Genomic DNA, 14,924 nt, shown 5'->3' with positions numbered 1-14,924 from the left:
ATTTATTGATTTACATATATTGAGCCATTCTGGCATCCCAGGGATAAATCCTGATTCATCATGATGTACGGTCTTTTAAAATGTGACATTGAGCTGCCCTGTAATTTTCTGTTAGTTAAGTGTTGTATTGCTTTCATAACAGGGTAATGCTGTTATGGCTGATAAATTTGGAAGTATTCTTGTTTCTTCAATTTTTGGGAGAATTTTACAAAGATTGGTGTTGGTTATTCTGTAAATGGTTGGTATAATTTAGTCATGAAGTTATAATTTTCTAGGCTTTTCGTTATTGAGAGATTTTTGTTACTGATCAATCTTATTACTCTTTATTATTCTTATTCATTTGTGGTTCTATTCAGATTTTTCTACATTTTTTGTAGTTCAGCCTTAGTAAATTTTGTGTTTATATGACTTTATCCAATTCTTCTGGATTGTCCGGTTTGTTTGAATATAATTGGTTAGAGCAGTCTAATATGTTCCTTTGAATTTTTTTTTATAAATTGAAATGTCTCCTCTTTTGTTTATAATTTTGAGTCCTCTCTTTTTCTTGTTTAGAATAGCTAAAGACTTGTCGATTTTGTTTGTTTTTAAACATATAATGAATTTCATTAATATTTTCTAGTCTCAATTTCATTTATTCTTGCTCTTATCTGTAATATTTCCTTTCTTCTGCTAACTTTGGCTTTGGTTTTTGTTTGTTTGTTTATCAAAAGAAGCATTTATTTACTTATTTATTGAAAGGCAGAGTTAAAGAGAGAGGGAGATAGAGAGAGAGAGAGAAGCCTTTCATCTGCTGGTTCACTCCCCAGATGGCCTCAATGGCCAGGCTGGGCCAGGCTGAAGCCAGGAACCAGGGGTTTCTTCTGAGTCTCCCACATGGGTGCAGGGGCCCAAGGATAGTTTATTGAATTGTAAAGATAGGCTGCTTGTTTGAGAGCTTCTTTAAAATTGTTTCAGACATTATCACCGTAAACTTCCAAATCACATCAGTTTCATATGTTGAATTTTCATTTGTCTCAAGTTATTTTTCTGATTTTCATTTTGATGTTTTGCTTGATACAATTGTTGTTCATGAGTGGGTTATTTAATTTCTGCATTTTTGTGAATTTCCCAATTTCTTACTGTTAATGACTTCCCAGTTTTATTCTACAGTAGTTCAAAAAGATACTTAATTCCTTTTAAAACTTGTTAAGACTTATTTTATGGGCAATCCCAGAGAATGATTCATGTGAACTTGAAAAGAATGTGTAATCTGCTGATTTGGGATCAAATGTATGTGTCAGTTAGGGTCATTTGGTCTATAATGTTCAATCTGCTACTTCCTTATTGGTTTTCTGTAAGATGATCTATCTATCCATTGTTGAAATGGTTGAAGTTCCCTATTAACATTATTTTGCTATTTATTTACCCCTTTAGTTCCATTAATATTTATTTTATATATGTAGTACTCAGATATTGTATACATTTATATTAACTGTTGCTACAGCCTCTTGGTGAATTTATCCCTCCATCGTTGTAAAAAATTCGTCTATTTTAACAGCTTTGACTAGAATTTTGTGTTTGTGTGTGATAATGGTCCAGATGCTTTTGCTGCTTTTTTGGTGACAAACCGCATGGAAATCATTTTCCATCTCTAGCTTTTAGCTTGATGTGTGTCCTTAACATTCAAGTCAGTTTCTTGTGGTTAATGTAGTGTTAGATTTATTTTTAAAGTTCATTCAGACACTCTATGCCTTTGATTGGAGAATTTAATCCATTTGCATTTAAAGTAGTTTGTGATAGGTAAAAATTTATATTTCTCTTTTAAAATTATGTAATAATCTTATAATGATTATATCATTATATTACTTGTTCCTTTCTTGCTGTCTTTCTTTGTGGTTGAATGATTTTTGTACTGATATGCTCTGATTCCTTTCTCTTTATTTTCTGCATATCTGGATATGTTTATTCCTTTGTCATTACCATGAAGCTCACATTAAATGGCTTATAATTTTAAGGGTGTGTTTTATTTTGATAACAATTTTTCTTCAAGAAAATCTCTATATTTTAGCTTTTCCTCTCCATGCTTTCTCTTATTGATAACATAATTTACATCTTCAAACTTGTATGTCCACTATTAAATTACTATAAGTATATTTTTAGCATTTTTTGCTTTTCTGTGCATCAGCATTACAATATTAAAATATTTTTATTTTGACTACATGTTTGTGTTTACAGTGAGTTTTGTACTTTTATTTTCATGTTGGTGCCCTTTCAAGTACAATACAAGAACTTCTTTCAGAATTTCATGTAAGGCATTTTGCTACCACAGTATTCAAAGGACCCCTTTTTTTATGCATCTAGATTTCTGTGTAGGTGTCCAGTATTCCAGAAGTCTGGGCACATAATTTTTTCTTGCTCTTGCAGTTGAGATGATAGCCCATTTTATGGATTTCACTAGAATTAGAGTATGTATCTGTCCATAAAGTGCTTTTAGAATAAATGTTACTTCTCTTGGTACTCTTTACATTTTAGGAATAATTTGAAATGTGTATTGAGAAAGATGAACGTTTTCCCCTCCCTCCCTCATCTATGAACTCCTTTGTAGATAAAGCTGTCTATGAATCAGCATTGGGGAGGATAAGCTGATGACAATGTCTTGTTGTGCTGTTGGTGACAGCAAGAAGAGCTTGGGAGTCTCTCTAATTTCTGTACTTAATATGCTTAATGACTATAAAGGTATGTAGCTGGAATTCCAGTATTTTCTGTTCTGATCATGTTACCATGCCATCTTCATTGCCCTTCCTCAACCTGAGAATGTCTGTTTATTAAATAATTACTGTATGTTGTATAATGATCTCAAATACATGCACATCCAAAAATACTCTTTTGTTTAATTCTGAAAGATAGGGAGGGAGGTGTTACTTTTCTATTAGGAGAATGGAAGCCACACGGAGCACAAATAGACACTTAGATTTTAATCCACGTTACTCTTTGCCTTTTTCTGCAGAAGAAATGTAGGGGAATGGCCATCCACGGCAAGTAGGGGACACTAACAGGAGGAGAGAGATCCCACGGCTTCTTAAAAATGATGATTTGGTAAAGTTAACATGAGGAGAAGAGAGTTTGCTGATACTAATTTTTTAGATTGGTTGTATGATTTTTAAAAAAATTTAGGTTATAAATCCACATATTATGAAAATGTACCAGACTTAGTTTTTGTAAAGCATTACACTTTTTAATCCTAAAGTTAGTAGGTATAGATTGGGGAATCTTTTTTTTTTATTTATTTAAAAAAAAGTTAAAGTAGTGCTTACATAGGATAAAAAGACTCTCATTGTTCTACCCTTCTCCACCCTGGCATCTCTACAGGTGCAGACTATGTTTTTTGTTTTACATCTGTAAGTACATATGTATAGACAGCACAGTTTTAGATTTTTATTTAAAATTTTATCTTTATTTTTCTTGCTATTGCAAATAATGACATGTGAGAACTGTGTTGCCTTACTCCATCTTACCATTTTTCTCCCCCATTCATATTTTTATTTATTTATTTATTTTTTTTATTTTATTTTGACAGGCAGAGTGGACAGTGAGAGAGAGAGAGACAGAGAGAAAGGTCTTCCTTTGCCGTTGGTTCACCCTCCAATGGCCGGCGCGGCCGGCGCGCTGTGGCCGGCGCAGCGCGCTGATCCGATGGCAGGAGCCAGGAGCCAGGTGCTTTTCCTGGTCTCCCATGGGGTGCAGGGCCCAAGCACCTGGGCCATCCTCCACTGCACTCCCTGGCCACAGCAGAGGGCCGGCCTGGAAGAGGGGCAACCGGGACAGAATCCGGCGCCCCGACCGGGACTAGAACCCGGTGTGCCGGCGCCGCTAGGCGGAGGATTAGCCTAGTGAGCCGCGGCGCCGGCCCCCCATTCATATTTGATAATTGTATCACTATCCAATTTCTCATTTGTACACTGTTTCTTGAGTTTATGACTCCCCTATCTCCATTTTTTTGGTAAAGAATATCTATGTACTTTACAATACAAAACAAATAATATTGTACAGCTCTTTGTTTTGTAAATACCAATTAAATATACTTTATCTGAAATGCTTGGTTCCAGAAGTACTTCAGATTTCAGAACTTTTTGAATTTTTTAATATTTGCATAGATTATATCAGCTGAGCATTTCCAATCTGAATAGTCAAAAATCATTTTTTAAAAAAGACTTTATTTATTTGAGAGGTAGAGTTTTAGAGAGAGAGAGAGAGACAGAGAGAAAGGTCTTCCATCCTCTGGTTCACTCCCTAGATGGCTAGCTGAGACAGCTGGAGTTGAGCCAATCCAAAGCCAGGAGCCAGGAGCTTCCTACAGGTCTCCCACATGGGTATAGGGGCCCAAGGACTTGGGCCATCTTCTACTGCTTTCCCAGGTCACGGCAGAGAGCTGGATCAGAACAGGAGCAGCCAGGACCTGAACCGGCACCCATCTGGGATTCCAGCACCACAAGCAGAGGCCCAGCAGGGCTCACTATGCCATAATGCTGTCCTGAAAAAGTCCAAAATCTGAAATAATCTGAGAAAAGGTTTGGATCTTGGAGGATTTCAGATTTTGTAATTTTGAATTAAGAATACTTTGCCTGTACTTCCATTGCATTTGAATTTTTTTTAAGATATTCCAGATCCTAATGATTCTGGCTGTAATTTGCACAAACTATTTTATAGTGTATCATCCTGGAATTTACTTTCATGCATATTTTGGTTTGTTTCACTGTTAATTTCTTTTTCTTTTTTTTTTTAGAGATTTATTTATTTATTTGAAAGTCAAAGTTACACACAGAGAAAAGGAGAGGCAGAAAGAGAGAGAGAGAGAAAGTTTTCGATCCGCTGGTTCACTCCCCAATTGGCTGCAACAGCCAGAGCTGTGCCGATACAAAGCCAGGAACTCCCTCAGGTCTTCCCATGCGGGTGCAGCTGGGACTTGTTCCAGCTCCCATATGGGATGCCAGCACTGCAGGAGGCAGCTTTACCCGCTATGCCACAGTGCCAGCCCCCTAAGTATTGAATTTCTTGCAGACTCAAATCACACATTATCTAGGTGTGTGTTCAGAAAGGATGTTGGAGGTATATATATGATGTTTTACATTCATATACTGAGTTTATTAAATAAAACAAACTCAAGGATGTGCAATTAGAAAGTCATTTTTTGGGGCAGCGCCGTGACTCACTAGGCTAATCCTCTGCCTGCGGTGCCGGCACCCCAGGTTCTAGTCCCGGTTGGGGCACTGGATTCTGTCCCAGTTGCTCCTATTCCAGGCCAGCTCTCTGCTGTGGCCAGGGAGGGCAGTGGAGGATGGCCCAAGTGCTTGGGCCCTGCACCCCATGGGAGACCAGGAGAAAGCACCTGGCTCCTGGTTTTGGATTGGTGCAGCGCGCCAGCCGTTGGTGGCCATTTGGGGGGTGAACTAACGGAAAAGGAGGACCTTTCTCGTCTCTCTCTCTCTCTCTCACTGTCTAACTCTGCATGTCAAAAAAGAAAAAAAAGTCATTTTTCTCTTCACATTTTTGAAAACTTTTATTTATGGAGTACAAACTACATACATTTTATAATTACAACTTTAGGAATATGGTGATTCTTCACAGCATATCTGCCCTCCCATCCATTCTCCGACCCCTCTTCCTCGCTCTCCTATTCCCATTCTTATTTGTACTAAGATCTATTTTCAAATAACTTTATACACGTATGATTAACCCTGTTAAGTAAATAATTCAACAAATAGTATGAAAAAAAAAGTTCCTCAGCAGTCAAGACAAGGGCTGTTCAAAGTCATTGCTTCTCAAAGTGTCAATTTCAATTCTATAGACTGCCTTTTAGAATCTCTATTAGTTATCATAGGTTAGGGAGAACATGTAGTATTTGTCCTTTTGGGACTGGCTTATTTCACTAAGTATGATGTTTTCCAGTTTCATCCATTTTGTTGTAAATGACAGGATTTCACATTTTTTTTTACTGCTTTTTAGTATTCCACAGTGTACATATCCCATAATTTTTTTTTCCAGTCTTCAGTTGATGGGCATTTGGGTTGATTCCGTATCTTAGCTATTGTGAATTGAGCTGCAATAAACACAGGGTACAGATAACTCTTTCATTGCTGATTTCATTTCCCTTGGATAAATTCCCAGGAGTGCAATGGCTGGGTCATATGGTAGGTCTGTATATAGATTTCTGAGATATCTCCATACTGTCTTCCATAGTGGCTTTTCCAGTTTACATTCGCACCAGCAGGGGATTAGAGCACCTTTTCCCCTGACCTCCTTGCCAGTGTTTGTTGCTTATTAATTTCTGATTGAAAGCCATTCTGACTGAGGTGAGATGAAACCTCATTGTGGTTTTAATCTGCATTTCCCTGATGTCTAGTGGTCCCGAGCATTTTTTCATATGTCTGTTGGCCACTTGGATTTCCTCTTGAAAAATGCCCGTGTAAGTGCTTTGCCCATTTCTTAACTGGATTGTTTGTTTTGTTGTTGTTGAGTTTCTTGATCTCTTTATATATTCTGGTTATTAATTCTTTATCAGTTGAATAGTTTTCAAATAATTTCTTCCATTCTGTCAGTTACTTCTTCATATTCTTGAGTGTTCCTTTTGCAGTACAGGAGCTTCTCAGTTTGATGTAATCCTATTTGTGAATTTTGGCTTTGATTGCTTGTGCCTCTGGTGTCTTTTTCAAAAACTCTTTGTCTGTACCAATGTCTTGCAGCGTTTCCCCAATGTTCTCTAATAATTTGAGTATATCAGGTCATAGAATTAGGTATTTAATCCATTTTGAGTGGATTTTTATGTCTGGTGTAAGGTAGGGGTCTTGTTGATACTTCTGTATGCAGTGATCCAGTTTTCCCAGCATCATTTGTTGAAGAGACTGTCCTTGCTTCAGGGATTGACTTTAGTTCAAAATGAAAACAAAAGTATTTAGGAACAATGTACTAAATTGGTCAAATAGTTTTTTATTTATTGCACATCTTGAAGTTGTTTCTCTAACACCCATTTCAGCTCTCTTAAGTGACAACCATGATGTCTAGGAGTGATGGACCTGATGTGCAGATGCAGATGAGGGCCCTGACTGCTCTAAGTCACTTAGAGTAATTGAATTTCTTTGTCATCCAGATACAGGTTGAAGTCATTCAGAGAATGGCACTTCCTGAGCTGCCTTAGTTAGGGTTAGTCTAATGAGAGTGAAGCTTGAGGCTCTGAGTGGTCATTCTAGAAGCTGGCCATGGCCTTTGCTCTTCCTTTGGGTGTAAATGAAGTACTCTAAGAATACTGCCAGAAATCATTTTATGAGGCCAGCACAATAATAAGACCAATATATAAAAGTAGGCAGATTCTGAACTGCTGGAAAAAAGTTCAGCTGTAGCCTGTACCAAACTACACCTGTATCAAGCCATTAAAGTCCCAAGGACTTTGTAGCAGCTTTTCTGTCATTTGCCACATAAATAACGTCAACCCATAGCATCTCTGCTGTGCTTGAGGAACTTACATTTAATTAAAAGAAAAACCAGGGCTCATTAAATGGTGATACATTTATAGTTGTATCCCCAACTTACAATGGCATAATTTACCATTTTTTAAAATTTTACTATGGTATGAAAGCTTACCTATACAACCATAGTGTTTTTTACTTTCAATATAATATTCAAAAAATTATATTAGATATTCAACTCTTTATTATAAGCAGTCTTTATGTTAGAGATTTTCTCCAACTATAGGCTAATGTAGGTGTTCTGAGTTTATTTAAGGGAGGTTCAGCTAAGCTTTCCTGTTTGCTCTGTTAGATGTATTAAATGCATGTTCAACTTACAATATTTTCAATTTTCCATCAATATATTGAAACATAATCCTGTTGTAAGTCAAGGAATGTCTGAAGATTTACAGTTTTTTTATATTCCTATTGAAGAGACTCAAAACTAACATTCCCATAGTCAAACTTCATTGCCTCATTCACATAGAATAAGGGGCAAGGAATTTAAGGTAGACAAGTCTTTATTATTCATTCAAAGGTAAAGGACAAAATGTGGATGAGCCAGAGTTGAAACTGCTTGAAGTAGTGACAGTTATTTTGACAAACTTCAGCCAAGTTAGGCAGAATAGAAATAAAGAGAAAGTGATGCCAGTTTAAGAGCTACTATTTGCCAATTAATTTCATGTACATGATCACACTGATTTTTTTTTAAAGATTTGTTTATTTACTTAGCCCTAGGACTAAGGTATGTGGTATTATAAACCACAGCATCATTTGGACCCTCACAGCAGGAACTGAGGAGGGGTCTTTCTGTATCATACAGCACTAGAGCTGCAGCAATTGGTGCCACAAACCATGGATGGCATCACTCGGTTTTGCCAGTAGGAGAATGAGGCAACTATACTTGTCTCTCTCAGCACCAAGAACAAGGCCCTGGCTATCACATTAGCTAGGGGGACTGACACTGAACTATCTGTGGACCAAAGATACACACCCAAGGAAACCATTATTCATTTCAAACTGTAGCAGATTAATCCACTGTGTTACTTATAGACACAGCTGACATTTTTTGAAACAACAGAAATCACTCAGAGACTACACTTCTAGGTTCTAGGTTCACCTAGAACCAAAGTCAAAGTAACAGGTCAACTGATATCCTGCATTCCAGCTAAGCCACAAACCCTTGTAAAATAAAACTGAATCCATAAAGAAGAAGGGACAAGTACACCAGATGGGTAGACATCAATGCAGGGATGGGGGACATGAAGAAGCAAGGTAAAATGATGACTCCAAAAGAACACTATAACTACTCGAGAAATAGATCTTCAACTGAAGAAAATCTAGACATGACAGATATAGAATTAAAAGTAATTATTGTAAGAAAATTCAATGAAATGCAAGAGGATACAGATAGATTAAAGAAATGAAGAAATCAATGAGTGACATGAGTGAAGATATTACTAAGGATACAGAACTCATTAAGAAGAACCAAATAGAAATTTTGTAGATGTTATCTTCAATGAGTGAATTTAGAAAGTATGATTGAGAGCTTTAACAGCAGAGTAGACCAAATGCATTAAAGAATTTTTGACCTCGAGGACAAGAACGTTGAAATAACTCAATCAGATAAAAATGAAAAGAATTAAACAGAATGAAGAAAGTCTACATGAAATATGGGATACCATTAAATGACCAAATATTCATATTATAAGTATTACTGAAGGAAAAGAAGAAAAGGAAAAAAGTCATAAAGAACCTGCTAAATGAAATGATAGTTGAATATTTCCCAGATCATTAAAGAGATATGGACATCCAGATACAAAGAAGCTCAAAGAATCCCAAGCAGACACAAACAATAAAGATCTTCTCCAGGGCACATTGTTTTCAAATGATCAATGTTAAAAACAAGGAGAGACTCCTAAAGATAGTAAGAGAAAGTTGTCAAGTTACATATAAAGTAAAACTAATTATTAGCATCAGAATTCTCAGTGGAGAGTCTACAGCCAGAAGAGAGTGGGATGATAGATTCAAGGTCTTAATAGAAGAAAACTTCCAACCATGGATATTATGTCCAGTGAAGCTATCCTTCAAGAGTGAAGAAAAAAATGAAGTATTTTCCAGCTAAACAAAAATCGAGAGAATGCACTGCCAGCAGACCAGCTTTACAAGAAATTCCAAAGGGTGTCCTGCATTAGAAATAAGTATCATGAAAGCACATGACAACATCATATTCACTAACAGCAGGTAAAATCATTTTCCATAACAGGTTTTAGTTCTTTAGTGATACTAACCTTGAATGTAAATGGATTGAAGTCACAAATGAAGAGACTTAGGTTGGCTAAATAGACAAAAAGCCACGACCCCACTGTAGTCTGCCTATAAGAAAGTTACTTCAGAAAGCAAAGGCACACACAGACTAAAATTAAAGGGTTGTAAAAAGATATACCAGAGGCCAGAACCACAGCTCACTAGGTTAATCCTCTGCCTGCAGCGTTGGTACCCTGGATTCTAGTCCCGGTCGGGGCGCCAGATTCTATCCCGGTTGCCCCTCTTCCAGGCCAGCTCTCTGCTGTGGCCAGGGAGTGCAGTGGAGGATGGCCCAAGTGCTTGGGCCCTGCATCCCATGGGAGACCAGGAGAAGCACCTGGCTCCTGGCTTCGGATCAGTGCGGTGCGCCGGCTGCAGCGCGCCAGCTGCGGTGGCCATTGGAGGGTGAGCCAATGGCAAAAGGAAGACCTTTCTCTCTGTCTCTCTCTCACTGTCCACTCTGCCTGTCAAAAAAACAAACAAACAAACAAAAAAACACCTGAGACTATGAGGTCACTGGAAGAAAATGTAGGGAAAATACCCCAAGACATTTGTGTAGGGGACAACTTCTTGGACAAGAACCCCAAAGCACAAGCAACAAAAGCAAAACGAAACAAATAGGACAATATCAAACTCAGAAGCTTTGGCACAGCAACAGGAACAATTAATCTAGTGAAGAGACAACCAACAGAATGGAATAAGAAATTTGCAAACCACCTACCTACAAAGGATTAATTTCTCAAATATATCAGCAATTTAAAAAACTCAACAACAAAACCCAACTAATCCAATTGAGAAATGGGCAAAATATTTCAATAGTTCTCAAAAGAAGAAATATAAATATCCAATAAATATATGAAAAAATGCACATTATCACTAGGCATCAGGAAAATGCAAATCAAAACCACAATGAGATATCACCTCACCCTGTCAGAATGACTAAAATACAAAATGCAGTTACAAATGGTGGAGAGAGTGTGGAGAGAGAGGAACACTTACACACTCTTGGTAGGAATGTAAATTACTGCAGCCACTGTGGAAAAAAGTATGGAAATTTCTTAAAACACTATAAACAGATCTATTGTATGATCCAGAAATCCCACTACTGGATATATACCTAAAAGACTTGAACAAATTGTGTCAAAGAGATACCTGCATCCCTTGTTAATAGCAGAACTGTCACAATAACCAAAATCTGGAATCAACCAAGGTGTGCATGATCAGATGAGTAAAGACAATGTAGTGTATATACACAATATGGTAGATACAAAATATAGTGTATATATACACAATGGAATATTATCCAACTATAAAAATTATGAAATTCTACCATTTGCAGCAAAATGGATGCAACTAGAGGACATCATGTTGAGTGAAATAAGCTGGACCCAGAAAGACAAATACGTCATGTTCTCCCTTGTATGTGGAAGCTAAAATTAAAGAATAAACAGAAAAGAAATATCTGTGTATATAAGTATTGATACACAAGTAGTTTTGTAAAACTTTGTTTTATACCTTTGTCAAACCAATGGTCAAGAATGCTATACTACTATAATGATCTGTGTGATCATTCATTTTTCCATTCAATTATTATTTACAGTTTTCTATATTGCCACTAAACTAGGGTATTTTTGCTTTTTACTCATTAAACTTCTTGTTCTGTGAAGTATTAAGACTTTTTACTGTAATGTAACTTTAAAATGTAAATTTAAAATATGTTATCTGAGAAACTAAAGAAAAGGAGGAGGAAGGAAGGTAGGAAGGAGAGGGAAGAGGGAGAAAGGGAATATCATTGTGTTCTTGCAATTGTATCTTCAAAGTACATTGAATATGTCAAGACTAATTAAAATTAAAAGAAAGACAGGGAGATAACTCCAATCCACTGTTTCATACCCCAATTTCTTGCAGCAGCATGGGAGGGTTCAGGCCAACACCAGAAGCCTGAAACCCAATTCAGGTCTCCACATGCAGGTGGCAGGGACCTAAGTACTTGAGCCATCACTTGCTGCCTCTCAAGGCATGCATTGGCAGGAAGCTGGAATTGTAAGCAGAGCCAAGAGTTTTACCTAAGCTCTTTAATACTGAATGAATGTGGGTGTTCCAGGAAGCATCTTAACAATTTGACAAATGCTCATTCCTGTTCTCTTTCTATTTCTTTATTTCACTTGGAGATAGCTGGAAACTAGAGGGGTCCCCAATACCAGCAGGACTGCAGCATCTTATTGCGTGTGGTCATACACTAGTTTGAGAACACGATTAGTAGTTGCTGCCTGTGGTGGAAGTTCTCTGTACTGTAGGCCTGAGTGTTTGCTTTTTTTTAATATTTATTTATTTGAAAAGCAGAGAGACAGAGAGAGAGAGAGAGAAAGATCTTATATTCACAGATTCATTCCTTAAAAGAGCATAATGCCCAGGGCTGAGCCAGGCTGAAGCCAAGAGCCTGAGTCTCCAACATTGGTGATGGGCTCCACTGCTCTCCCAGGCACATCAGCAGGGATCTGGATTGGAAGTGGAGCAGTCAGAGCTCTAACCCATGCTCCAGTATCAGATGCTGGCATCAAAGGTAGCAGCTTAATGGGCTGTGGCACAACAGCAGCCCCTCACTTTACTGATATTAATTTAATTAAATTGTCTTGGGAATAGCAAACACAAGGGAAGAATTGGTCTCAGCAGTGTTTGCTTTCACATAACCTAATCAAACATAGGACTTTTCCAGTTACCCTGAGCAAGTTCATTTTCCAGGGCTCCCTCCTCCATAAAAATATGTTGAAAATTGTTTTACGACTGCTTAAATATGAATATGAATTTTCTATTTTATTCTTTAGGTTTTGAAACAGATTAAAACATTTTCTAAATATTTTCTAAATTTGCTTCTAAAAGCACCATAGGTCCCCTCTATTGTGACTACTGTGCCCATTGAATAAATTGATCTCATTAATGGAGTATGAAGTATGTGGCTATTTCTGTCCTTGCCTTTGCTGCTGCCATCTTTTGCCTGCCTGGATTCCAATGAGAAGACACCTGCACAACCAGCTTTTACTATGCCCCTATTATCCATTATAATAGTGCTAGAAAATATTATTGTTATTTTAATGTAACCTAAAGTGTAATCACATTAGCTTATTAGGCAACTAGTAGTAATAATAAGCAATGCTAAATGTCTTTGACTTTATATATGTGTTATGTTAGATGTTGAGCTAAGTAATCCAGTAACTACATTAAGTTGATTACACTCCCCCTTCCCTCCACCTGGCCAGATGTGACCCTACCCTGACCAGGTCCAGTAGTGTAAAAGGGAGGTTTAAAGCTTGAGATAACAACCAGCTCCTACCCTGGAGTCCACGGCAGGTGTCTCGGGACTTATCAAAAGTGTCAACTTGATCCATAGCATTCCCCTAAAGCCTGCTTGGACATGATAATAAAAGCTCTGTAAGAATTGGACTCGGGGCTTCTCCGGGGTTTTCCTCTCCTGGAGGCACTGAGAGGCCCGGGTTCGAACTCGTAATAAAAATGACCCTGCTAATTGGCTTCAACTTCGGTCTCTGGTGGCGTGATTTTCGGGGGACCACGGACTGTGGGCATAACACCAACTACTCCCATTATCTTCTCCCAAGACCATGCTCTATGAGCCTGTACTATATTGTCCAAAATTCGTGTCCACCTGAATCCTCAGAATACGACCTTAGAAATAGGGCCTTAGCAGATGTAACTAATTAAGTTTAGGTGGGCATCCTGGACTATGTTAGGCCAAAAACCCTAAGATTTGTGTCCTTAGAAGAAGAGGAGAGAACACAAGAGGAACAGAGACAGGAGCATGGCAAAGTTTGCTGGTAACTATCAGATAGAAACCAAACACTTCACACACCAGCAGTCCTGAATACACAAAGTCATCTTCTTAGAAGTTCCTACTTTCACTAATGGCAGGGCCAATTTATTATTTGGAATTTAGGAGACATTGAACAGGGTCTTCTTGGGGAGCATGGATCTGCTTTTTCATTTTCCTTTTTATCTCTTTCCTTTCCTTAAACTTCTTTTGCAAATAAGCAGTAAGCATTTTGGAAAACAAGTCATATTTCCTAAAGAACATCTTATACAAATGCCATTAGAAAAGATACAAGAAAGATAAAATATAGACATAGTAGTATTTACCTTTCAGGAGTTCTGCTTTTCCCCAGCAATTTGCTATGGTCTTGTGGGGGAGGCTGAATCCAGAAAGGCCCAGAGGAACTTCCTGAGCCTGCCTGGAGTTTGAAAACCTGTCTTTAAGATTCAAATCCCTGGCGGTAAACACCCCCGCCCCAGGGTGTTTTTGTCTAAGGATCATTAAGGTGGTATAATAGGATTGACTAAAACCCTCTTGCATCACATCACCCCACTCCTTAACCTACATCCTACCTGTGTGCTTTGTACCTAGGCTATATAAACACCTCCCTTTGACAATAAAGTGAAATCCTGCTTCCATTGGACTCCCCATGGCATCTGATTGTCCCCTGGGGTTTGGGGAGGCTGAGTGGCAGGTGGCATACTTCCCCTCTTCAGCCAAGGCAAGCTGTAGGCAGCCTGCCTAATTCTCTGTCAGTGATCAGGATGAGTCACCCCATGGTCTGAAATAGGGGCCTGTTGTACATTTAATTTGATAGAGTCTAATCTTAAAAATGAGAAAAAAAAAACAGATTATATATATTTATGCACTGTGACCTGAAGATTCCATTTAAATATGCTTGATGCCAACAAGGTAATTTTGACAAGCTCTTAAACATCTTTTTTATAATATTTTATGAAACAGGCTTAAAAGAGTATTTGTGATGAATCACTGATGAGGAAACTAAAGCCCAGATATGTGAAATTATTTAGTTAAAACTGCAAAGTGTGGGGAGCAACTGGGAGCAACTCGGACTAGACTGTTACTGGAATTAAGACTTATTCTATGCATCTGCTTTCCCATAATATGGCGCTGAGAAGGGAGAAACAGCTTCTACACAGCTGCCTCCAGTTCAACCAATAAACAGCAGGACCTGCTCCTGATTGGAGGAGAGCAGCGTACTCGGTGTGTGGGTAGCAGAGTTGGGATTGGTGGAAGAGGACTATAAAGGAGGAGAGAGACAACATGCACCAGGAACATCTAAGGGGAACATCTAT

General features: G+C 38.0%; 1 long non-coding RNA gene across 7 annotated transcripts in view; it reads right to left on the bottom strand.

The window, feature by feature from the left end:
• Positions 1-14,924, bottom strand: part of LOC127491474 (uncharacterized) — a 244,838-nt gene that overhangs the window by 144,291 nt on the left and 85,623 nt on the right. The window contains exon 5 of one of the 7 annotated variants that reach the window (XR_011378966.1): positions 3,888-6,900. The exons of the other annotated variants lie outside the window; for them this stretch is intronic. This is a non-coding gene — a long non-coding RNA (uncharacterized lncRNA). Of the gene's footprint in view, positions 1-3,887; positions 6,901-14,924 lie in introns of those variants that run through there. 7 annotated transcript variants of the gene reach the window in all.

Source organism: Oryctolagus cuniculus, chromosome 1 (genome assembly GCF_964237555.1).
Source record: "Oryctolagus cuniculus chromosome 1, mOryCun1.1, whole genome shotgun sequence".
NCBI lineage: Eukaryota > Metazoa > Chordata > Mammalia > Lagomorpha > Leporidae > Oryctolagus > Oryctolagus cuniculus.
This window is presented reverse-complemented; position numbering and strand designations above follow the sequence as displayed.